Here is a 26,395-nt window from a genome sequence, read left to right on the forward strand (position 1 = left end):
TAGTTCATCTTTGTATATTTTTAAACTAATACAAATAAAATATTAAAAGCTTTTTCTCACAGATGGTGGCTTTTTATTTTTGTATAAATGCACAATATTTAACAGTGATTCTAAATATTTTTAATTTGCTTTTTTTTTAATCTCTTTGTTTCAAGTAACAGAAGAGATATAGGAAAAACAGCAAGTAAAATCATAGTTATGAAATAACTATGTAGCAGGGCTTGGTTATCAGAGATCCTGTGAGGATGCCATTTGTGAGCAGATCCCAGAAGCTGCCCTCTGTCAGAGCAGAGCTAACTCCACCACTGGGGTCCAATCCCTGCACAGTTCATGAGGAGGAGGCAGAAGAAGGTGGAACTGGGATGGGGAGCTTTCAACATGGAAGAGCAGAATGGAGAGACAACATCCACATGAGCATGTTTGTGTGAAGATCTAGCAGTATCAACAGCTTTCCACAGAAGTTATAATTCTTTTTTTATTGAGATGTCACCTGCTTATGTAAGTTGGACATACACTCAAGGTGAATGGCCAGTCATGTCCTGATTAAAGTAACCATTTATTAATGGCCTCTTTACAATACCATTAGAGCAATGAGATGGTTCATTATAGACACAAATGAGAAGCAGCTTCAAATTTAAAAAGTAATAGATTCATTCTTCGTTTTACAGGGCTAGCCCTATCAACTTTTCTCTGAAGTCAAATTGCAGCGTACTCCCTCTCTCAAAGAGAAAAGAGAAAATCATTACTGATTAATTATGTCAACTTTTGTAGGAACTAAACAATTAGATCTTACACGCAGGGCAAAAAAAAGTCAATGGTACCAGCCAACTTTCTGCAACAATTAATTTTTGGAAGAGAGGAGTCTTGGCAAGTAAATTTCATCTGGAGCTGCCAAATCTGAACTATGGAATGGAACAGAAAAGTAGAATGCTTTTTACTGTCATAGCATATAAACTAACAAAAGCTACATAAACAAAGAGTATACAGATAAAAGGAAGGAAATCAGTCAAAATCCTCTGGAAACTTATAGTATACATTTTTAAATAAGAATTATACACTGCAGAACAAATATGACAGTGCATGCTGGACTTTCCTCTGCTACCAGTTAGAGTATAGGAAGAGTGAAAAGAAGGCTTGGATAATATCACTATACTGCATTTGCACTTTTTTTTATATTAACCACTGTCATTTACACTTGTGTTCACAAGTTGCACCATGATAAGTTTAGATTGGATATTAGGAAGAATTTCTTCATAGAGAGAATTGAAATGGGAAAAATTACCATGGGAATTGGAGCAGTATCATATCCACCCCTGGAGATACTTGACAGATGTGTGGACATAACACTAACGGACATGGCTTAGTGATGGAACATAGTAGATCAGGTTGGCACTTGGGCTTGGTGATCCTGGAGGTCTTTTCCAACCCAGAGAATTCTGATTCTATCTTACCTATATTCTGATATTTGCTCATGCATATTTTCCTTGATATGGCAAAGGAGTTATTGGTAGTTATTTATCTTAGAAGCATTCTTTCTTAGGAATTGTTTCTTTCAAATCACCCAGGAAAACTTTTTCCTATTTATGTTTCATGAAGCTTTAAGAAAATTAATGCTGGCAATTGATAAATGAGTGATAATTCATCATCATAACAAGACCTACACAGAACTTAAACATTACTGCATGTGAAATTCTTCTAAAATGAAAGTTTGGAATTCCATGTCCCTTCTCACAGACCTAGGTTCATTATTTTGAGGACAAGAAGTGAAAATAAGTTATGCAAGACTGTTTGGTGACTCACATTATAGGACCAGTGGAAACATGAACTTCTGAAATTGTTTAGAGCTTACACATATATATTCTTTTGAGTCAGACTAGCTAAACCACAGCCATGATAGAGATACCTTACAGCATGCCTTTCTATGTAATTCAGTTAGCAACAGAAGTAGTAAAGTCAGGATAAAAATATACGTGAGTCTGAGAAAATGTATTTGAAATTATATATAGCATTGACTCGAGAGTTGTTGGTTTTCTTCTTATTCTTTCTTTTGCTTTCTATTACAACCAATTATGACAGCAAAGTACCAATTTTCTAAATACTGCAGCTTATTATTGTGTAAATGTACCTGGCTAATAAACAGTCATTAATCGCCCAAGTTAACAGTGATGAGGTAAGGAACTAGGACTGCCCAGCTCATTTGCATCAGATTCTCCAAAGATGATCGAGGGTGAATGATTGAGCCTTTGTCACTGTTTTAGCTGGGTGTATGGGAACTATTGAATCACAGCCTGAACCTCTGATTGGTCACCTGATGCAAGCACTGAGTCAGCTGCAGGAGCACAGGTAAAGGCAATTCAACTGTATGACCGATGGGGTGGAGCCTGGCTGCACCTCTCCTAGACCCCATTTAAGTGTTGACTGCCACTGAGTAGGAATCTCTTTTGGAGATTGCTCCTCTTGGAGTTTTTTCTGTGAGCCCAGGACATGGGTAAGCTTTTCCATTTATTTCTGATAATCTGATAATCTTTCTAGCTATATGCTCTGTAAATACTAGCCAGACCATTCTGTGTATTTGTTGATTACACACTGGGATGGAAGTTTTTTTTTCCTTCAGAGTGCCTGATATGATGCTGTATTTTCAGTCTAGAAGAAAAACAATGCTGATAATGCACCAATGTTTATAGCTGCTGCTAAGCAGTGCTGCACAGAGCTAAGGCCATTTGCAGCAAAGGGTCCAAGGAGCTGGGAGGGAACAGAGCAAGGACAGCTGACTTACACTGGCCAAAGGGATATTCCATGCCATATAACATCATATGGAAAGAGTTATGAAGGTGATAGTACATCTGCTGGGGGCAAGCTGGGCATCAGTCAGGGGGAAGTGAGCAATTGCTTGTGTATCACTTGTTACATACATTCATAAAAATACATATGCATATAATATATAGTAAAGACTATTATCCTTTTCTCTATCTCAGTAAATAGTTTTATCTTAACCCACGAGTTCTACTTTTTTCCTATTCTCTCCCCCCACTGGGAAGGGGAAAAGTGAGGGAATGACTGTGTGGTGCTCAGACACCTGCCGTGTTAAACCACAACAGTCACTGCTATTAAACATTTAAATGTTATTAAACAGAAAAAAAAAAATCTTTTTCAGGAGTGATATACTATTGGAAATTATTGCATAAAGAGACGTAAGGCCTTCTATAAAATGCCTGAGGTAGAACTTGAAAAGAAAAACTTGAGTCCTATGCATAAGTTGTTATGAGATGTCTAGGGGACTCGGTGGGAAAGAAAGCAAATCAGGTGATTTCAGGAACAGTTACAGGAAATGGAGAGAAAGTGTGACAAAAGGAATCAGTTGGTAAAATATTCCTCAATATGCTTATCTGGCCTGGAACCAGTTATTGACGTGTCTTGTTTTGTTATTAAACTCCTATGACTAGCTTTTTTTCTATGCAAGCCTATTCTGTTTTATGTCTTTGCCTGTGTGTGAGTTATTAGATAGTGAACTTTCAGCCAAACCAACTGTTGAGTAGTAGGACAGTAGAGGAACAGGTGAGGGAGAGATCAAGGAACCTTATAATCACGTGTCAGAGACACCTGCAAAAGGAGTAGTCCCTGAAAAATCAAACCATAAGAACAGGATTGGGCATTTTTACTTTGCTTTTACATGAGTGTCTGGAAAGATATTGTCCTCCTGTTTGTGTTAACCTCCTTGTGAGCTCCTATTCTCTCTCAAAGAGGGCAAGATCACGTAGCATCATTCTGCTCTCTGGATCTGATTAACTATAACAATACAGCTTAATCATTTTTACCTTGGTGTTTTCACAGTTGAATAGCTCCAATCTACAAAGGAAGAAAATGAAATATATTTTTCTACTCAGAAGGCAAATATGGACACATGTAGTTTATAGCAAAGGCAGCTATGATATTCACTGATGTGATCTTCATCACGTCCAAAAGTTCTGCACACTGATTTTTACAGCTTCTTTCTTGTCCAGATGAAATTGATGTGTTTGCTGGAAAAAAATAAGTAAATAAATATACAAGGCTTAGTATGCTCAGACATATCTTTTGATAAATCTTTTCCAAAAACACTTTCAGAAAATGCTAATACCAAAACACAAATTCAGAAATAAAGCAGGAGGGAATGAACAAATGAAAGAGTAACTTTGACTACAAGTGAACTTTTGATTCATGACACTCCAAAAAGTGGAAAGAAATCTAGAAATGTTTAATCACCAAATGAAACTAGAACTAGAAGCACCCATTGGTTCAAGAAAGAGATATTTCTGATGCAAATGGAAGAACAGATACAACTCACAAATCCCTTAAGTAGCAGATCTCTTCAGTCATATTTCCCTACTATCCAGGTGTCCACACATCCTTTCATGAAGCAGTGAAAGTATAGAATTTTCTTTTTTGTCATATGAGGTTGAACAGACAGAATACCATACCATATGTGCAATATTGGTAGTGACATGAGTGTTGGAAGATAACAGTAATATGAGTAAGTTGAAAAAAAGACAGTTTAAGTACATTTGTTTAGCAGGCATACAAAGCAGGAATTATGAGAAAAGCCACAGATATACCATCTGGTATCCCTAATAGAGTGCCTATAAGTCTTGTGCATAGGAAGGTTGCCTTCCCCACGAGACTTTTATTCTTGAGCCCCACAGACAAGGCTACACTCAGTATTCCTGAAATCTTGATTTAGCACAGTAAAGAGGTCGAATCATATTGCAAAGTTTTAGAATTTTAGAAGTGCCAACTCAATGTGTACGTATTAGATTTCCTTTACTTTAAAATAGTGGATTTTCTTGGGGGGGGGAAGGAAAAAAGAAAAAAAATGAATGAAAGGATGGCATCTAACTATCCTTGCAAAGAATGGCAACGAAAAATTTGTCTCACATAAATTCTACTGTAATAAAAGTTGTACAGAGGATGGTTGTGTATTCAAATGTCCATTACAAAGAACTTCAGAAAGCTATTGACTATGCAAAACAAGAAATAACCTTAGACTGAAATTTAAAGACAAGGAACAGTTTTCAACAGCTCATAGAATTTGATTTATTTTTCTTTTCTGAGCAAACTGACATTCCACACACTTCAAAAAGAATTATCTAAGCTGTGTGGGACACAGCAGATGTCAGATGCTGCTGAGAAAATCCTAGAGCAACTTGCAACCAACTGATGAAAAAAGAAGGCTTACCTATTTTTATCTTCTATTCATCGTCATTATCACAACCATCGTCTGACATCTCAGCTGTCTCCTCAAAAGTATAGCAAGAGAGACATTGGGCTTTTTACAGGTACCGTTTTTATGAAGTTGTATCTGAAGTAGTACACACTGCCTTAGCATTAACACCAGTGAGTAATCTCCTAAATGCACATGCTAATTGTATCTTCTGTAATGGTTTTCAACACATAAAGGTGAGAAAACCGTCAAAGATAAATTAGGTCTAAGTAAATGCACATAAGAAGATGATAGTTGAATTGTAATGAAAAATGAAAGAAATACACCATGTAAAAATTATATCAGAGATTACAATTCTGGAGATGTTATGAGTAGTAGTTAGTAATGCACTGAACAGAACACAATTTTGTTCTTAGAATTGCCAAATTTAATATTTAAATTTAAAATCTAGCTGACTCTGCAAATTCTGTACAGAGTGTCCTTCTTGTTTAATAACCTTTTCAGTATTAGTAAGGGCACCTGTTTAATCCAAGGTCCGAAGTGAGTCTTGTGAAGTTTTTGTTTCAATATGTAAGTCACACTGAAAGTAATGCTTCCTATTTATTTCCATGGAAGTTACAACAGACAGATGAAGCACAATAACTCTATTTGATAGAGCACGTTCTCAGCTCCAAAACCTTATTTTTCAACACAGTCACCACCATTAGCTGTGCATTCTCACCAGTGATGAACAAGCACATGCATGCCATGCTCATACAAATCTATAACAGCAAAGATGGTGCATTGTCACAGAATCACAGAATGGCCAGGGTTGGAAGGGCCCTCCAGAATCCTGAATCTCCAACCCCCCGCCACATGCAGGGCCACTAATCTCCACATTTAATACCAGCCCAGGCTGCCCAGGGCCCCATCCAACGTGGCCTTGAACACGTCCAGGGATAATTTCTTATCCATTGAGTGGTCCACCCATCAAATCCACATCTCTCCAATTTGGAGATAAGGATGTGGTGGAGGACCATGTCAAAGGCCTTGCTCAAGTCCAGGTAAATGACATCAGTCGCCTTCCCCTTGTCCACCAATGCCGTCTCTCCATCATAGAAGGCCACCAGATTGGTCAAGCATGACCTTCCTCTGGTGAAGCCGTGCTGGCTGTCTCAGATCACACGTTCATTCCTCATGTGATCAAGCACGTCATCCAGGAGGATCTGTTCCATGATCTTCCCAGACACAGAGGTGAGACTCACTGGCCTATAGTTCCCAGGGTCCTCCTTGCTCCCTTTCTTGTAAGTGGGAGTGACGTGACCCTTTCTCCAGTCATCTGGGACCTCACATGACAGCCATGACTTTTTGAATATAATGGAGAGCAGCTCGGCAACCACCTCGGCCAGCTCCTTCAGAACCCTGGGATGCCGCTATCTGGCCCCACAGACTTGTACACATTCAGTCTCATGAGGTGGTCTCAGATTTGCTCCACCCTCACAATGGGGGGGGATTTACTGTCCTGGTCTCCATCTAGAGGTTTAGGGATGTAGGGCTCAGGGACCTGAGAAGTACTGGAATCCTGGCTGCCAGTGAAGACTGAGGCAAAGAACTCATTCAGTATCTCAGCCTTCTCTTCCTCCAAGACCACCTGCACGCCTACTCCATCGACCACTCACCGCAGTCCCCTGAAATCTTTCTTGATAGCACTGAGGCTTTTCTCAGCAACTTCGTCACTGCCAGCCTAGACTATCAATACGGGGTAATAATCAGAAGGGCGAATCAGTCCAGGAAGTTTCCTAGAAATGTCCCTGACCCCGTGCCCCATTTTGTGGCATTAGCCTTCCGCCGAGGTGCAGCCATTGCCACCCAGCAGGCACACTAACACTACTAGATAGCCTTACTGAGACGTGCCTGATCAGCCCGCCCTGCTGCCGGTAGTGCTGGCTCTGCCCTCGTTGCCGGGTCGTTAGCAGGAGCCTGTGCGCTTCTCACTCTCCCGAGAGCGAAAACAACCGTCCTTGCTGGGGAGTCCCGTGTAGCAGTGGCTTACTGTTTCTCCTCGAAAATCAGCCCAGGTGATCCTCACAACCGACTCCTTCTCTCCATCCCTGAGGCTTTTTCTAGGCGAGGGGGTGTGGATGCAGAATTGTTGCCCTGGCAACGGCCCCGCCGCGCCAGCCGCTCTCGCGAGAACTGCCCGGCCGAAAGCTGCCCGGCCGCTCTGCTCTCTCGGGAGTCCCTGCGCGAGGGAGCCGACCGACACCGCGCTGTACCTCGCGGTCAGTCGCTGCGCTTCTGGCTGGAGCAGCTCCGAAGCAGCGAACCTCGGCGATCCGTATCGTCACTGTTGCCGCTGCTGAAACACACCATCCACCACCTCACTGTGCTCACGTGTGCTGTGTGGTCTCCATAAACATTCCTCGATGGCTGGTGGGAAGGTTCAACTGCCGCACCACCAACGCTCTCCTCTGACGTCGTGGGCCAACGTGATGAAGTAGGAGGCATTACTTTCGGAGCAGCCCAGATACTACCAATACCAGTGACATTTTAATCTCTGTTTCTAATTTTTCATGAATAGCACGAGTGTTCTCTGCCCAGGAAACTTTTCACTGGATGTCGTGTTTTCTCTATTACCTTGTGATGGAGTGGTTTTATTAAGCAGTGTCCCTGGGATAGAGTTTCTAATATCACTTAAAGAGGCATAGCTTTTGAAAGCAGTCAAGTGTGAAAGGGTAAAGGGCAGGGGGCCAAAGAAAAGGTGAAATGTATCATTCTAATGAAAATTTGAGGGAGTTTTAGTTCATAAGAACAGTAAAACTCTGTGCCAAACTGAATTATGTTTTTTTTATCCCATTCTGAACAGATGCCAGAGATGAAGGAGACAGTGACCTGAATTTGGTTTTATTTGTACAATAAATTTTCTTCCCCTTGTTCCCGGTAGCTTTTATCAAACAAAACAGCATTCAATCAAAAACAATCTTGTAGCTCAGGAATAAGTGAGTAAGTAGAAAAATATATGTCTTATAATAATATAACCTGTTGTTATTCCAATTAATTATATTCAATAGCAATCTGGATTCCTATCTGTAATAAATTATTATTACAGAGTAATAGTATAAACACTAAAGAAAGAAAGTCATGGAGTCTTGCACTGACTCAGTCCTTAACATCAACTCTGGGTTAAGCTACAAATTTTAAGCACCATTTAAAATACTTTTCCCTTTTGTATCGCTTAACAGAAAATGTGTTGACATTTTGTGAAGACTCTTCATATAAATCACTTTTATGAACAAAATCACCGGAATTCATAAAAACTATATTCTCTTATGGAAGAGAAAAAATAAGCTTCCAAACTTGTAAAACTTTTACTTCTAGAAATCTCTCCTCTTAGAATAAGAAAGGTCTTGTACACAGATACACAACACTGAAATATTTTTGAAAACCTGGAAACCCACTGATTTATTATTCTCTCATGTGATCTGTAGTGACACCCAAAATTATTACTTTTTTCTCCAAACTGAAGTTGATTTCCCTATTCAAAGATTTCCTCTAATATGTACTGTTTCTATAAGCCTTTGGACAGTTAAAATCATTAGTGATACTTTTTTAATTATAGAGAAATAAAAGATGAAAAAAAAACATTATCATGTTGTATAACTTTTTAAAACTTAAGGTAAGTTTCTCTCCTTCTTTCAGACTTCTATGCAGGTAGAGAAAGTTATCTGACAGCCAGCATTTGAGAAGCACTTTTGTATTCAGGAAGAATTTGCATTCAACACATATCTGATGTATTTGTCAGAATTCCTATGCAAGACAGAATTTCAGATTCTTTTCAAAGAAAAACATATACATAGACACATATATGACAAGACTGAAGATCTGAAAGGAACAAGCAAAAGTAGAATATTTTAATTATTCCCCTGTTAGGAATCAACTTTCTCATAACAGTTTTACTCACAGAAAAAAAAAAAAAAAGTGTTTCTAAGTCTTCCTACTTCACTCATGAAAAAAATAATTTAAAATACAATGTAAAAGCCCTCCCAAACTGCAGAAGGACTAGTTTTAGTATGGGAGCAAAATGTATTACTGGGGACAGACTTATTTTTCTATTGCATGTATATTATCAAATACAAGCATTCGGAAAATACTGTGTGATATGCATTGTATAATACTGCATAGTATCCCCAGTATGTATCTCGAAATAAAACTTTATAATGCACCCTCAACCTTTCTGCACACTTGAATAAAATTATAGGGCATAATGTACGTATTGCAAGTTCAAAAGCTAGTACAATTTTATGTCTTGAACTTTCAAGTAAAACTGGTCTGGCAGCCCGTAGAAATATCTCAGCCTTAGAAACACCCATTTGAGAATTAAGAAAACCTCAGAACGTTAATCTTGCATTTTGACAAACTTACTGCAGACAGATAGGATGGTGGGGTGTCAGGCATGCTATTTGCTGCAAAACTTTATGGACAGCTTTACGTAATTGCAAGCATAATGTCTTCCAGCATAATCTTGTACAAAAGATGCTCTGTTTTCCCTGGGTCGGCCCAATAATTACCAGAAAAGAATTATACAGATTCTTAAAAACATACTTGCTATGTTCAAAGACACCTAGACCAGTACAAATCCACAGTATTCCCCCCAGTGCTGGAGAAGGGGAAGAGCTGTGGTAACTGAGGAAATAAGAAAAGTTTCTTTTAGTGCATCAGGGATAAAAGGAAGACTAGAGAAACTGTGGGCACTCTTCTGAAGGAAACAGAAGACCTGCTTACCCAGGATACGGAGAAAGCTGAGGTAGTCAGTGACTGTTTTGTCTCAGTCTTCCCTGACAAGTGTTCTGGCCACACCACCCAAGACACTGTCCAGCACCATCTAAGGAACCTGAGGGTGCACAAGTCCATGAGATCTGGTGAGACGAATCTGAGGTCCTGAGGTAGCTGGTGAATTAAGCTGTTAAGTCACTATCTATCATATTTGAGAAACTGTGGCAGTCCAATGAGGTTCCCACTGACTGCAAAAGACAAAACATAACCTCCACTTTAAAAAAAAAAAGTCCTGGGAAACAGCACAACAGTCAGTCTCACATCTGTGCCCTGCAAGATCACGGAGCAAATTATCCTGGAAACTATGCAAAGAAAAACAAAGAGGTGACTGGGGACAGCCAACATGGCTTCACAAGGGTCAATGGTACCTGGCAAATCTGGGGGGCTTCTACAATGTTGCGGTGTTGGTGATAAATGAAGAGAACAGATGTCATCCACCATTCTCAGTACTGATTTTTACATGTTGTTTTAAGACTGTGATTGAAGCTAACCCTCTTACATGTTTTTTGTGGGGGAAAAAAAGCGTGAGGGAAAAAAGACTTTGTAATATTTAGAAAGACAAAAGTGTTTAAAAACTTTGCTTACTCATTCAGGTACTCAGAAAAGAGTCCTTCCTCTTCTTTCAATCAAATTCTAGTTCTTCAAACACTCTTCAAAGGTCTTCTACCTTTGCCATTGGTACATGCTAAAGACTATTTAAATGTTTTTCAGATCACCTTCACTTTCCTTTACTTTCAACATCTGGCAGCTTGTTCTCCAGATTTGTGGTGGAAGTCATGCCATACCTTAATTATTTAGGTGTCCAACATTGTTTACCCTTAGATTTCACATTTGAAGGAAAAATGTATTTTCAGACATATGTTTTAAAGTCCCGAGAGCAATATTCTGGACATCAGAAATTAATATCAAAATTCCCTTTTCTGTGAGAGCTATAAAATGTCATTGGCAATGCTGATAGCAACTGAAATGAGCTGAAAAACAAGACTATGTGTTGACATATGTGGTAGCTGCAGAAATGTAGGCCTGAAAATGAGAATGAGAATAGAGGAAGCACTCACTTGATAAAAGCTCATTACTGGAAACATTTCCAATACTTCATAATAAGTAAACACAATGGCCACAACAACAAAACAAAGCACCTAACTGGAACTTTATTTAGACCAATAGGCTTCTTATTTTTATGCTATAAGAAGCAGTCATTTTTACTGCAATTGCACAGAAGGTCCGAATAACCACACGGGATTTCACTATTTGCTTATGCTGTACTGAAACAAGTCAACAGATATTATCTGAATTTTATCTTGTAGCTCCTCTACAAACACAATATGTGTAAAATGTTACACAATGACAGATAATGACAGATAATAATATATCCAGAACAGTATTATACATAACATTCTGGACAACTGCTACAACAATAGATGATACAAACTAGAAAAGTGTCATGCAATTCACAAGCTTCTTTTCCGTAATAAAATTCTAAGTTGACTTCCTGAGTTTGTGATTCTTTCCAAACTGCAAAAACAATCAAGAAACATTCAAAATGTTGAATTCTCATATGGAATTCCACATCTAACTTATTATTTTAAGTCCAATAAGAATAGTAAAGCTTATGTTCACAGGTCTATTAAACATTGTAATAGATGATAGATTTTCATAGGAAAATTAGTGTTGATAAATGATGAAAATTGTCTTGAAAGACAAACATCACGATGAATGTGCTATAAATCATTGCTTGTAAGAGGCTATTCTACCTTGACTTTAATGACATTAAATGAACTGTAGAATGTATATGAATTAAATTACAGCATAATAGTGTTTTTAATATTTAGCGCTGCGTGACTCATTCTATGAAAAAGAAGAAGGCAAGAATGTGGATTTAGGCAGAAAAGAGAAAGTCCAAAAGATGAGTCCTCAAATAAGTCAGATCATCTATCATATTTAACTAGTTAGATAACAGGCCTTCAATTAATAGATTTTATCTCTGTTTTAGTGAGAGATATGTAAAGCTGATAATGATACGCACATTTCCGTGAGTGATTCTATTTACAATAAAGATTTTAATTTTTGTTTTCTTAGAAGTGGACAGAAGTGCTTTTACTATTGTAAATATATTGAAGAAAATTACCTATTCGTGAATTTATTAGGATGAAATTCTTAAATGGATTGTTAAATCCAATTAGAGAGAGAATCACCAGTAGTTCAGTTAGAGAACAAGAACTTTGTGTTCACATCAACCACAGCTAGCTATTGCTTGTTGTTTTTTATATTCTGGAAATATCTTATAAACTCTTTTCTCCAATATAAACAATAACATTTTAAGGATTCATCATTATTTAAAGCCTGCCCTGGGTAATACCTTCATATGTAACCTGATTTAATATTCATTTTCTTATTATTGGAGAAAAGAAGAGTTACTAAAACTGTAGTTGGTAAAACTGGCTTAATTCAGCTTGAATCAATTTGCAGAGCGTCTTAGTCCATAATCTCAACTAGATGCGGTGGCTGCTGTCACCATTTTCACATCCAGCTGGAACCAAAGCTGAGCATGAATACCAAGGAAACAGATCCATACCTACGCAATGCATGCAACGCTGGCCATGTGGACCAGTGCAGCCAGGATGAGAATCTTCACCAGCACACAAATAAACATACATTTGCTCTGAGAATATTCTGTCAAATTGTATTCACTCATATTCTCAAAATTTTGAATCCTCAAGCAGTACCCTTGTTCAGACATTTGGATGCTAGAACATTCTCCACCCACAACACTAGATCTTTCTAGACTTCTAGATTTTCTTCTTACTCACTGTCCTCACCAGCTTGAAATTTGCTAAGGTAATTCAAGAATAAAATATTCCTATTATAAATAATAACAATTTTTTTTTTTTTTTGAAAAGGGGTCTAATCAACTGTATTAGAATCTGACCAGCTGGGTCAGATCGGTGATGTTCATGGTTTAAGACAGCAGTGATAATAGGGGATATTATTAAGGGAGAGAATATGAATTGTGAAGCTACTGTTGTATCCTATGTAATTTCACAGAAACAACAGTCATTTTGTGAGGGTACATTCCTGCCTCTTCTGTTTGTGGTTAAGGTTTAGGAATTATAAGAACAACTTACTCTGGATACTATCTCCAAGAAAGTGGAAGAAAAGAAGATTATCAGGAGTAATCAGCATGGATTCACCAGCAGAAAACTGTGCCACCTTAAAATTTGTTGCAGGAAATTCTAGAAATTCACTAATTATGGAATGTGAAATAGTTTTATCTGTTTAAAACTCACCTCCTACTAATCTTAATGACAGCCTTCTAGTGTTGTAGAGTTTGTTGTATAATACTTCCATATTCAGTTTAGGCACCATTTTCATAATTTTATAAGTCTTAGTTCTATTTTCTTCCAGCCATCTCTTTTCCCTGCTGAAGAGTTACAGGTCCACAATGGACCTCAAAAGCCATTTGTAGGAGTGATTCAAACACCAACTGTTTCTACATAACCCTTAGGTCAGACAAAACAAGACAACTACATTCCAAATGTCAGAAACTTTGATTAATCACGACAGAGTTTCAAGTACTCTGTTCATACCATCTCCTTTAAGGACTTAAATTAGATGTCAGTTAAAAAAGTCTAGTAAGAGTTTTGTCAGTGCCCTCAGCAGCTGTGCTTTAAGTGTATGGAGAAAAGACTTAAAGCAGATGTCTTGATAACAGCAGCTGGGGGAAGCCTACTAGAATAGTGCAACTCAGGCCCACAGTATCAGAGCCTGTGAATACTTTCTATTTTCATTAGTCATATGAAACTCACTTTGCTTATCCCCTTAATTAAAATTGTAAATTTGAGCTGATAGTTCATAAGTCATGTGAATGATTAATACAGTATTTATGACTGCGCATTTCCAAATAACATCAAGCTTAAGCTTTAAGCTTTAAATGGCAGTGTTCCATATTACAAAGTACAGAGCAAATTGAAACTGACTTCTTGTTACTAACATCAATTTTATGTCAGCAGAGACAATATTGGGTTTTAGTTAGGGTTAGTATTTAGATTTCAGAAAGGTCTAGAGATTTCTACAATCTTAGATTCTTCTTCTATTAATATCTGTATGCACTGACTTTATATACATCTCAAGATTTACCCTACTTGAGAGTAATTGTGAGCAACTGATAAGATACTGGTAGAGTAGATTGTCTGGAATGAGAATTTAGAGGAAATACGTGACGTATGAACCTTCTCCTAAAACTTTCTTTAGGAATCAAGAATATACATGGGCTGCTCTGAAAGTAATGATTCTTATTTTACGATGTTTTTCTCTTCCAATACCTGAAAGGTGATTGCAGCAAGAGCAGGGTTGGCCTCTTCTCACTGGTGACAAGTGACAGGATGAGGAGAAATGACCTCAAGTTGCACCAGGGTAAGCTTACGTTGGATATCAGGAAACACTTCTTCACAGAAAGGGTTGTTAAGCACCGGAATAGGCTCCCCAGGGAGGTGGTTGAGTCACCATCCCTGAATGTGTTTAAAATCCATTTGGATGTGGTGCTCAGGGACTTGATTTAGCAGTGGGTTGTTAGAGTTAGGGTAGGATGGTTAGGTTGTGGTTGGACTTGATGATCTTTTAGGTTTTTTTCCAACATGAGCAATTCTATGATTCTGTTTCTTCTGTATTGGCCCACAACATCAAAGGCAAATGTTGGTGGGATGGCAGTAGAGGCTGAACCTTCCCAACAAAATGTGGTTGCTGTGCAACAGATGGCAGCAGAGGTGCAGTCTGACAGAATGACATCTGCCATGAAAGCGAGTATGAAGCAAGCATTCATCACTTAATTCCTCCATGTGGAAAAAATGGCACTCACTGATTTTCACCACCTGCTGAATGTTCATGGAGACTGAACAGTGGATGTGAATGCAGTGAGAAGTGGATGGTGCATTTCAGCAGTGGTGACAGCAATGAGAAAGACAAGCCACATTCCAAATGGCCAGTCACAGCAGTCACAACACAAAATGAAGTGTAACTCAATCAGATCTTCAGCACAAATTGGGTAATGGTGGTCACTGTGTTGAAAAATAGTGTATTGAAGCTGAAAACTTGCTCTATCAAACATTGTCATTGCGCTCTTTGTAGTTTCCATGGAAATAAAAAGGAGGTATTGCTTTCGGAGTGAGGTACATAGTCCATTCTTCGGTGTTCACTGACACCAAAGTATGTTATGATTATTTGCTATATAGGTACTTATTATTATATGCAATGATAGGTACTAATCAGTGCAAAGGCTTGAGAAAATGACGCTCCTTATGCGAAGAAACCATCACTAAAAGCAGCACAGGCTTCAAGTTAATCTTCATCAATCTTCACCCGTAAGTAAGCCTGTATATTCTGGTTTCAAGCATTTACTTCCAAATAAATTGAACTTAGTGCACCTCCTAGCAACAAACCCAGTCTATATCACACTCAGTGGCTTGATTTTGGTTTATTATTTATTGTCAGCATAATGGTAATCATGAAGGTTTTATAGCACAAATGTTAATTGGCTGATTAAATCACATGCAATCATCAGCAGCCAATCCAATCATGTCGTTGCACATTGAGTTTCTTGCTTTATTAAGAAAAAATCCTTTACAAGGATTTAATGAATTATTTTTTATAAGTTAAATGTAGGAGCATTGCTGTTGGCTGTATATCTTAATAAAATCCAGATGAAGTCAAACGGCATAGGGGGAAAATATTCTTTTGCCACCAGAAAGTCAGAAAAGGGTGGCAAATTCATACAAAGCAAACACCACATGTATGACTAAACATTTTATAAAATATGTGTGTGTGTTTCATCACAGCACAGCCAAAGAAAAACTAGCAAATGCAAAAGGAGAGTAAGATCACTCATGTATGCACAAATTTAACAGAGCCAGGTTTCCTTCAGCCCACCTGCCCACCTGGGCCTATGGCTAAGGACTCCAAAGAACCCACTAGGACCCTCAGCCTATGGCTCCATCCTCTGCCCTGTCCTGCTGAGCTAGGCCAAAATCCCAACTGTTCCACACCAGTGTCAGGTGTCAGCAGCTGGGGCTGCCCAGCTCCCCTGCTGGGGTAGGCTCCCTCTGGGCAGTCCCAGAGAGGGGTATGTAACTCCAGGTCCTTGCGGTGCAGCCAGCCCACAATGTGCCTTGACATCAATATTGCAGAGCTCGTTTCTCCCAAGCGTATTATGTGTGGAATGAAGTTGGAAGTTGGAATGCTTAGTTATTTCTCTTGGGAAATAAAGTGATACTGTTTAAGAGAAAGGATTCTATCAAATGTGATTTATGAATTTGAATTCCTTTTCCAAGTGTGAGGGGAAAAAAAAAAGCAGAAAAAAAAAACAAACCCGAACAGTTTCAGAGCTTTCTGTAATAAAGAATACACTAAGTATTGGAAGTACCTCATGAGAAACTGTTCAGTGAGAGTACAAGTCCCATTAAGCAATTCTAAGGATTAGCCTAGCTTTGTGTTTCAGCGAGTGTTGTGTAATATTACTCTAAGAGATACAGCTAATGTGACATGGGCTTATAAATCTCATCCTTCATTTGGAGGTACCTGGACTCTGACTACATCCTCTATTCTCAGAAAGCCTGCTGGGAAACTTTGGTTCTTTACTTCATGTTAAATGTTTGTACCACTCTGTGCTTGTGTTTGAAAAGGGTGACAAATGTACTCTGAAGGTGGTACTGACTGTGGTGGTGATTCCTGGTGGTGCTTGTTATCTATTTGCTGCCTTTATTTCAAAAATTTGTTCTAGGCTCTGAGCACCTTAAGGTAGGACAGACACCCGGACTTATTTCCTCTTCCACTGGCAGCTGCAGAAGGTACAGGAATGTGCTTTATTTGCTTGCAACATTCCGCATTGCTGAAGAGCTGCCCTGTAGAGTTCTGCACTGGATTTGAGGAAAGAGGCTTCATTACCAGTATCAGAGTTAAGGCTCAGGGATTTTATCAATGCTTATAAATTTCTTATGGATGGGGATCAAATGGATGGGGCCATGCTCTACTCAACAGTGCCCAGCAGCAGAACAAGGGGGAACAGGCACAAACTGGAACAGAGGAGGTTCCATACAAACACAAGGAAGAACTTCTTTACTGCAAGAGTGACAGAGCAGTGGAACAGGCTGCCCAGAGAGGTTGTGGAACCTTGTTCTCTCAAGATATTCAGGATTCACCTGGATTCTTTTCTGTGCAACCTACCGTAGGGAACATGTTTTAGCTGAGGAGTTGTACTAGATGATCAATGGAGATCCTTTTCAATCCCTATGGATTTGTGATTCTGTGAAATAGTCATTTGTTATACCAATTGTTGGAATAATCTTTTGTTCCCAGATCAATTTCCCAATGATCTTAATAGATCTTTATTACATTCCTGAAGTCTTATTTAAAGTACTTATCTTCACTCATACCTCTTTTTAGGGAGATATTGTGGTATCTGTATTGATGATGAAATTGCATTCATGAGACAGACATAAATAATTAAGCATTACAAACATATTGGAAACAGAAATGCTAAAAAGAAACAAGGTAGAAGGACAATAAACGCAAAATAATGACTTTCATTATGGAATTAGACAGGATATATGTTTGCCAGGTTTTATAGCAAAACTGAAATAGCATTCAGTGAACTCAGAGGTGCAAGATCAACACTAAGCAAAATCATAGAATCATAGAATCACAAGGTTGGAAACGACCTGTAAGATCATCTAGTCCAACCGTCTTCTCATTACTACTGCTACCACAAGCACTAAACCATATGTTACAGCTCCTCATCCAGACGCCTCTTGACACTGCCACGGACGGCGACTTCACCTCCCTGTGCAGCCATTCCAGTGCCTGACCACTCTCTGAGAGAAAAAGTTTTTCCTCATGTCCAACCTAAACCTCCTCTGGTACAACTTGTGGTACAACCTCTCTTCAGGAAGTTGCATAGTGCAATGAGGTCTCCCCTGAGCCTCCTCTTCTCCAGACTGAACAATCCCAGCTCCCTCAGCCACTCCTCATACGACTTGTGCTCCAGACCCCTCACCAGTTTCGTTGCCCTTCTCTGGACATGCTCTAGGGCCTCAATGTCTTTCTTGTAGTGAGGGGCCCAAAACTGAACACAATACTCGAGGTGCGGCCTCACCAGAGCTGAGTACAGGGGATGATCACCTCCCTGCTCCTGTGGCCACACTATTTCTAATGCAGGCCAGGATGCCGTTGGCCCTCTTGGCCACCTGGGCACACTGTCGGCTCATGTTCAGCCAAGCATCAACCAACACCCCCAGGTCCCTTTCCTCTTCACAATCATCCAGCCACTCGTTCCTAAACCTATAACGCTGCATGGGGTTGTTGTGGCCAAAGTGAAGGACCTGACACTTGGCCTTGTTGAATCTCATCCCATTCACCTCACCCAGCGATCCAGCTTATCCAGATTCCTCTGTAGGGCCTCCCTACCTTCAGGCAGATCCACACCACTTCCCAACTTGGTGTCATAAATGTTAACTACAGTGTAATTATGGGACTATCATACAGACTTAGTGGGCTGGGCACTGAAAGAGCCAAAGAGAATATTATTCCCAAATTTGTAACTATAGTTAACACCATGTGTTTTTTTTGTTAGCCCTTGTTACTACAGATTTCTGTAATTCAGAATCACTGGAACATAAGAGTAAGAAGTTGTTTGGTCAGGATATTCAGTAGAACTATTTTTGTGAAAACAATTGTAAGACTGTTATTAATTGGAAGGTATCAAAACCGAGTTACCTGGAAAACACACTCACCATAGCTTGGTAAGATTGTGTTAATTCTTGCCATGCTTCCTTACAATGTATTTCACAAGGCACGTACAGTCATCTGCATTAAATTTTCTAGATTAAAAAGAGCTTCAAGTAAGCCATGTGAAGCAAATCAGCTTCACTTAGACTCCCTGGTTTTTCAAAATTTCAAGTGTGATAACTGCCTATAATGATTTGCACAGTTTTCCACTTAGTTTCTCTTATCAAAGAAAGAGAATTGCTTCAAACTCTGTAGTGTTATCTATATAGCATCTAATTCTATGTTTTCGGTTTACACTTCATTCCAGCTCTGTACTGTTACTGGGTTGTTTGTTCTGTGTCCTATGGACATCTGTCACCTTAGACTTAATATTTTATTGAACTGGATATTTTCTTTTCACTTATGGTCCTAGGAGCAAATTGATTTAACATGGATTACTTTTGATACAAGACTGTGAATGAACCAAAGAGGCACTTTCGTGTGGCTATAGTATGTTCTGTTCAAATATTTACTGTAAGCCTCACAGATTGCTACTGGACAGTCATTTTTACAAGAATAACCATCCTTTTGCCAGGCACCAACATTGAGGTATACACTGTATAGATAATTGCATATAATCACATCTACGGAATACGTCAGCATCTAAATCTCAAAATAAATAAACTAACACACTGCATTCAGAAGAGATGCCATTTAAAGGAAATTTGTTAGAGGGTAGAAGGTGGAACATGGAGCAGAATTAAAATTCCCAAAAGACAGTCGATTTTCCTGGAAGACTGTGGAAGAAATTGCTTTCCTAGCAGTAATCTTAACAAGAATCCTTTAAATTGTGGGGATTAGAACCAGTAGCAGTGGAGATAGAAAATAGTCATTTTGTTTTAAGTTAATCTTAGAAACTTTAGAGACAAAACTTGACAAGGAATTTCTTAATTGGAGTCTGGCATCTCCATCCTTTTAGTATCTGTGGGACATACTATTTACTTTCATTCCTTCCTATATACTACATTTCAGGATCCCAATTACACTAATAAAGCAAATTAAAATGCAAATTGATCTGTTTACTAACACAGTTATGCTAAGAATCTCTATTCTCATGTTAGGAGAAATATTGTTTTAGATGTATTGCATATTCTATTTTATATTATCCTGAAATTAATAAGTATTTGGAAAAAAAAAATCAAAATAATGCTTACACAGAGGTCATTAAGAAGCATGATTCAGTTCTACCTAATAGTTTATTTTCAGAGTGTGGGTGGAAAGCAAAATTCCTTTCTCCCTCCTAGTGCATGTGAATTCTGTAAGCAGATCTGTTTTACCTGCTGCCTTTTCTGTCCTCTAGTATTCAGATCCTTTCTTATTTTTAAATTCAAAATTCAGGAGCAAGACTCAACATTAAGGAAAATGATAGACATCAAGATTTTAAAGAAATAAGTGATGGCACTGGAAATACAAAAATAAAGAAAAAAGAAAGAAAGCTTTATTGGAAAGCAATAACTCCAATTAGAAAGACTGTATAGTTGCACAATATATTTTGCCTTGCCCAGCATTTCTAATCAAAATCTTTGTAGGCCAGTTTCTTGGCAGTTTCAGGTACAAAATAAATGACATTTTCACATATTTGCAAAATCTTACCACTGCATAGTGGGCTGAAAGATGTTTTTTCCTGGAAAAAACATTCCTGTTTCTGGAATAAACAATTTCAAATAACTTAAGGTTTGTTTTCTCTTCTGTTACCTCCATGAAAATTAGATGCCAATTAAGCACATCCTGACATCTTCAAAATTAACATCACTACGTCTAAAAGTCCACTGAATTGAAAATTCTTTATACAAAAGTCTAATCAAATTCCATTAGATTTTCCTCATAAATTAATGTTACAAAGAAGTTGCAGATATTTTAATTAGAAATTATTAGCATGAATAATGAAAAACACTATCAGTTTTTTTAATTCCAGATATTATCATGTTGTTAGATTGAGCACGTGCAGAAGACAGTCAAGGCTGAATTTCTGTCTTACAGTTTGAATTTGATGAGACAATTTGAACTTGCTTGACGTGATGTCACATCCAAACAAGATTTAATTGTTTAGGTATAGAAAACATTCCGTAGATTACACACATTTTTCACTGTTTCATTTTAATATTTTCATAAAAGTGAAGGTTTTTTTGAGAGAAAAATGAAACTGTGGTAACTTCTCAGATTTTTCATTTAAGTGGGCATTGCAATGCTCATTCCTTCTCTTCTGAAGAATCAAGTTTCCTGATTCTCCATGGGCAGAGGCATAAGAAGAGCAGGATGGACTCTGCCTGATTTCTGATCAAGTCTTGGGAGCCAGGTAAAGACATGGTTGAATGTCATTGCCAAAGTCAGTAGCTTGAAGAATGGAAAGAAAAACTTCATTCTGAACTGTAAATACATACATATGTCCCCTAGTGCATCTGTAGGCTGCTTGTACAATTTATCTTTGCTATAGTTTCAGCTACTCTGCGTTCTATGCATGCATGTATCTTGCATTATACCTGATAAGTATAGTTTATACCACACAGGAAAAAGTACAGCATAAGACACCTGACCTCACTTGAAAACTTTTTTCCTGCTTATGCAGGTCCCACACACCTACTGTATAATAATATTTCAGTGATGGATGTTAATATAATCTGTTTTATGTGATTAATTTCTCTGTCCTCTTCTTTATGGGAGATAGCATTTATTGCATACAAGGATCGATGGGAAATTTAAAAGGTGTCCAAGGCTTGAATTAATTTAATAAATTAAATTGCAGTAGTTATAGGTAATCTTAACAATTTGGTTCTTTATTAACATCTTTTAAATCTTATCAATATAAATCTTGAAATAAAAAAGAAAGGAAAAGATCTAACAGAAATCAGTTTTATGAAATGAAGCATATACTAGCAGGTAACTGACTATGCATTCTCATCCTGTTATTTTTAAGAAATCAGTGATTAACTTTATTTTAAAAACAACATCTTTCTGGTTTTTTTATACCCATTTTGAAACATACCTGCTTATTCACTAAGATCAGTGAATGTTAGAGATTGTGAGTAATTTCTTTATTAATGCTTTTAGTTCCTTAAATTTAATGCTCTTACTATGAGATAATTATTTTTATCCTGCACTTTATTAACCTACTATATTAATCAGCATCTGCACTGCTGTTCAAAATTCTTCCTTTCTGGCCTCCACAGTAATAAGATAACCCCTGGTCTGCTCCCCATTAATACGTCTTAAATTTCTGCTCAACTCTGGAATCCAAATAAATGACTTACTCAAAACACAAAGGACTTACTCGTCTCTTAAACAGAGGCTCTGTATCTCAAGCATTCCAGAAGTTCACAGGCAGAGCTTTGCTTCTGAAATTTTATGTCTGTAGAAATAAGAAAATGTTTCTTTGTAAAGTTAAGCCTACCTGTCTATTTTACAGCATGATAGTCTAAGCTGAGGAGTTTACTCTGAAGCATTCCTATGCTTTCCCTTTGTGTGAGGATATAGAAAGCTCCCATTCAACCCCAAATCCCTTAAGCAGGCCTGCAAGTATGCAAGAGCAGTACTCTGCAGAATAAGGAATACCATAGACTACTTTCTGCCATTTAAACTACAGTGCACATTTAGGCAAATATGATGAAGTTAACCAAATTGGAGTTTATAGACACAGTGGAGCAGCTATTCCACAGTGGCAGAACTGCACACTTTTTAGCTTTTAACTAGTGTTAATCATTCTCTTGTGTAATACTGACTTATTTAATATGTGTCAGAAAAAGAAAAAAAAAAAAACAAAACCCACAAAGCCGGTCAGAACTGCTTTACGTTTTTCCCATATGTACCATGTATTTTGTTGTGTTTGCTAATAAGAAAAAAATGTTTAAGTGTTTTTGATCTGTTTGTATTATTGATGAATATCTACAAATCAAACAACTGAATGATAGATACTACTATGAATAATGTTTAAAAGTTGACAGGCTTAGAGCATTTTTTCCTCTTAGGAGCATTCAAGGCTGAATCTTAGTTTTGGGGAAAATTTGTTGGGGGGGGAGGGGGGAAGATGTGTTTGTATTGTTGCTAGTTTGTTTGTTTTCTGATTTTGGGCCACATCCAGAAAGTGAATTGGATCATTTTTCTATTGCATCTATACATCTTTGTATTACGGGGAAGAAATTCTAAGTCAGATAAAGGTGAGTTGGTATATTTATAGAGTCATGGATACAAAAAACTTTTGACTTTGTACCAGTGACACTACTGTAAACAGAGGACATTGGTTGCAAAGTATTACACAAGAATCATCTGGCACTGCATGTCTGGTGCATCTGTATCTTTTAAAACACCATTTTTTTAAAGGAACAAATGTGCAGTGAACCTAGAAGAAGGAAATCCATGTGATTAGCTTGTGTTAATAAACATTTATTTAGGCCGTCTGAAAGTTTCAACTAAAATGTTAACAAATAAAAAATACCTTAAAAATAACAGCAGCGACAACAATAAAACAAAATAATAATAACAACAAAACAGCCAGGATTGATACAAAGGCTCCCAAAAGTGAAAACAAAAGCAGATGACTTGCAAGTCCAAGCACAGCATGATACCATAAGCCTAAAGGCTTAAAACACAAATAAAAATGTTCAATTGATTGAGCATACATCAAATATAAAGTACAGCTTGTACATATTTCAGCTTGCAGCTCTACGTATGAAATGAACAGCCCCTTGTAGAAAACGTGCATACGTGACTGCCAGCAGGCTCAGAAGATCAGGGGAAAATCCCCCAACACTGATTTGATGCTCCTGACAAAGCCCTGGGATCCGGACCACTTGCTGCAGCCCTTACCTTCCTTCCTCCAGAAGGGGACAGGTGTCATTGACCTTAGGACCTAGAGAGACAGGAGAAGCACAAGGGTGAGCACAGATCTGGAGATAAGGTTAGAGTTGCAAGTGTTCCATCAAATGGATGGATAATCATTCTTAGATTGTTCGAGAAGGACTTAATTTAAACTAACAAGTTCCAGTCTAACCGGAGGAGTTGTGTTTCTTCGGCTCATGTGGTAATCAATCTCTATCTGGCTCAAGGGCTATCTTATTAAATTTGGATTCAGGAACGCATGGAGAATTTAGTCAAATGTAGGCTGATGTGCCCAGTGCAACATCATGCAGAAAAGCTGGGTTTGATCCCAGAAACTCACCTTTAGTTTTGTTTTCTTTTGTTTTTATCCCCAATACCACCGCCATTCTGAAAATATGGCCCACCAGTAGTATTCTGTGGCCCATAATGATACTTCATAAACTCCGATTTTATAAAGTCCAAAGCAGAGGCCTACACACCATCTCTGATCCCAAGGTTATTTCAATAGCTGTTCATATGCTTCATAGCTGTTTCCCAGTTTGCTTTTGAGTCTCCCCAGTGAGCTTCTATCTCTGCCACCAGAGAGGCTTAGAAACACCATGTCCTCAAGAAAGCTGAGCAGCTTGGTGCGGTCTTTCTAATGCACTGCCAACTAATGAAAGTTTAATGTAAACTGCAGAAACAGTCTTCAGAGTGAAGACCAGAACAACATCACAAGCATTCTTGCCTCTGGGCTGTGTTACATTCCTTGTATTTTCTCCTGGCTCTCATTAATCTTTCACTACATGGTAGCACAGTTACAAACATCGAGACTGATCTCCCAGAAAACTTAATGATTATGAGTTTGTGCATTCAGGGTAGGGTAGTTGGTTTTCATCCCCTGAGGTAGATGAGAAAATTTATCATCTAATATTCTTGTGCATTTTATGAAAAGCCTCAATGGCATATTTTATAAAAAATAGGACCATTTCTAAAGCTATGCTACTGTCCTCTCTCCCTACTAAATTACTTGGCTTTGCTGTTGTGCTATCTCACACAACATTTGACAGCATGCCATCACATTTCCACAACTCTGCCTCCAGTCCATTCAGTTAAGATGCACTTTACCTTGAATGCTATCAAATAAAGTTCATTCTGGGGCAAGAGACTTATAAAAGAAAAACAGTTGGGCAAAAAGTAGAGAGGAATTATTTCTCTACCAAGTGTAAAGTTTTTCCTATAAAAGATTTCATAAACCCTAAAATACTGACAGTAGAGCTGTCAAGAAGTTTTACTGTTGTTGTACGAAGAGAATAAAGAATCATATTCAGTGGGGTTTACTTTTTTGTGTGTCTGTGCATATTTTGTTTGTTTGTTTGTTTACTTCAGTTTGATTTTCCAGTTATGTTAGTCAGTGACTGGTGAAAATAACACTGTTCTAATCTGGGAAGAAGAGTATGATTTTCAGAATATGTACAGTCCTTTCAAAGCTTTAGAAAATCTTTATCATTCTTTCCTCATCTGAACGAAGAAGGATCTGAGAGTCTTCTACACTTGTCTGAAATACTCCAGGAGAGAAGTCAATAGATAAGCCTTGTTGAAACACTACTGTGTTGCAAAACATAAAAGCTTAAGCAGAGCAGACAAAATTATCAGGAGTGTAGCTATTCTAGTAAATTAGCAAGCTTTTCAATGGCTGGGCACTGCTGAGGGCTTTTTCCTTGCTCCAGGGAAGCACACCTGAAAAGAGACAGATGTTATGGTTTCCTAAGAGACACTCCAGGCAATGGCAAAGCCCAGCTCATGTAGCTTTCCCCACAACCTGCACTCATTGCAGGATGATAGCAAAAATGGCTTAGGGAGATAACTATTACCAGTATGCATTTAGTAAAATCCAGTACAATTTGTATAGAAATGTGGCATGCATTTTTCTAAGCTCTTTGTAAACTTCCCTAAAGAAAGAATCACTAAAGCAGTTTTTAAGCTCAACTCTACAACAGATAGCATTATTGACCATTACTCAAAGCTGTCTGACAATTTTCTTTGTACTCCTGCTGACTACCTGTTGTAATCAGCATTTCTTTGTTCCCCCACCAAACTTCTTACTTAATACATAAGCTGAAGTAAGGTTTGAGTATTCATGAAAAAAAGCAGTCTTTCTTCAGCTGTTGTTTACACTAGCTTTTTTTTTTTTTTTTTTTCCTGTTTGTTATAGTTGTCTGTCATGCTGTGCTTAAATACCTTGAAGGAATATTTAGCAATATTTTGCCTTGCCATCTGGAACAGACATTAACTCAACACTATGTTTGACTTGCTTGAGAGCCCCATCTGGTGCAGTGCTTCTGAAGTATAAATAGGGCAGAGACTCCCAGTTTGTGGTAGCTGTAGAGAGAAAAGGAAAACCAGTAATGTTTAAACAAAAATCCAGCAAAATGGGTGACAGAACTGGACAGACTTCAACTGGCTCCAGGTTATCATCTGCAAGTACCATCTCTACTTAGGAAGTCAGCTTGGGGGTCTATGTTCACTCTTCCTACAGACAAATCGTACGGCCCTGTAGAAGTGACAAGGATCTAACAGTTTGTTCACACGTACATCTAAAATAACAAATGAAGTTTATCCAAGGGTACATAATCCACGTCTTTAATAACTATGCTAGTAACATAACTGCATAGCGTTGTGCCCCTATAAGGGCACTTCATAGCAGCAGATAAGGTAAAATATTGGTTTGCATAATTCACGTACAAAATAGAGAATGCTGCTCACAAGCATGATGGCCAA

General features: G+C 38.1%; 1 long non-coding RNA gene across 1 annotated transcript; it reads right to left on the reverse strand.

The window, feature by feature from the left end:
- Positions 1 to 467: 467 nt before the first annotated feature.
- On the reverse strand, positions 468 to 7,595 carry LOC146543674 (uncharacterized). The gene is made up of 2 exons (XR_014885236.1): positions 7,091 to 7,595; positions 468 to 4,019 (listed from the first exon to the last, which is right to left on the reverse strand). It is a non-coding gene; the product is annotated as an uncharacterized LOC146543674 (long non-coding RNA).
- Positions 7,596 to 26,395: the final 18,800 nt, after the last annotated feature.

The sequence above is a fragment of the Meleagris gallopavo genome, chromosome 10 (assembly GCF_905368555.1).
Source record: "Meleagris gallopavo chromosome 10, MGAL_WU_HG_1.1, whole genome shotgun sequence".
NCBI classification, from domain to species: Eukaryota; Metazoa; Chordata; class Aves; order Galliformes; family Phasianidae; genus Meleagris; species Meleagris gallopavo.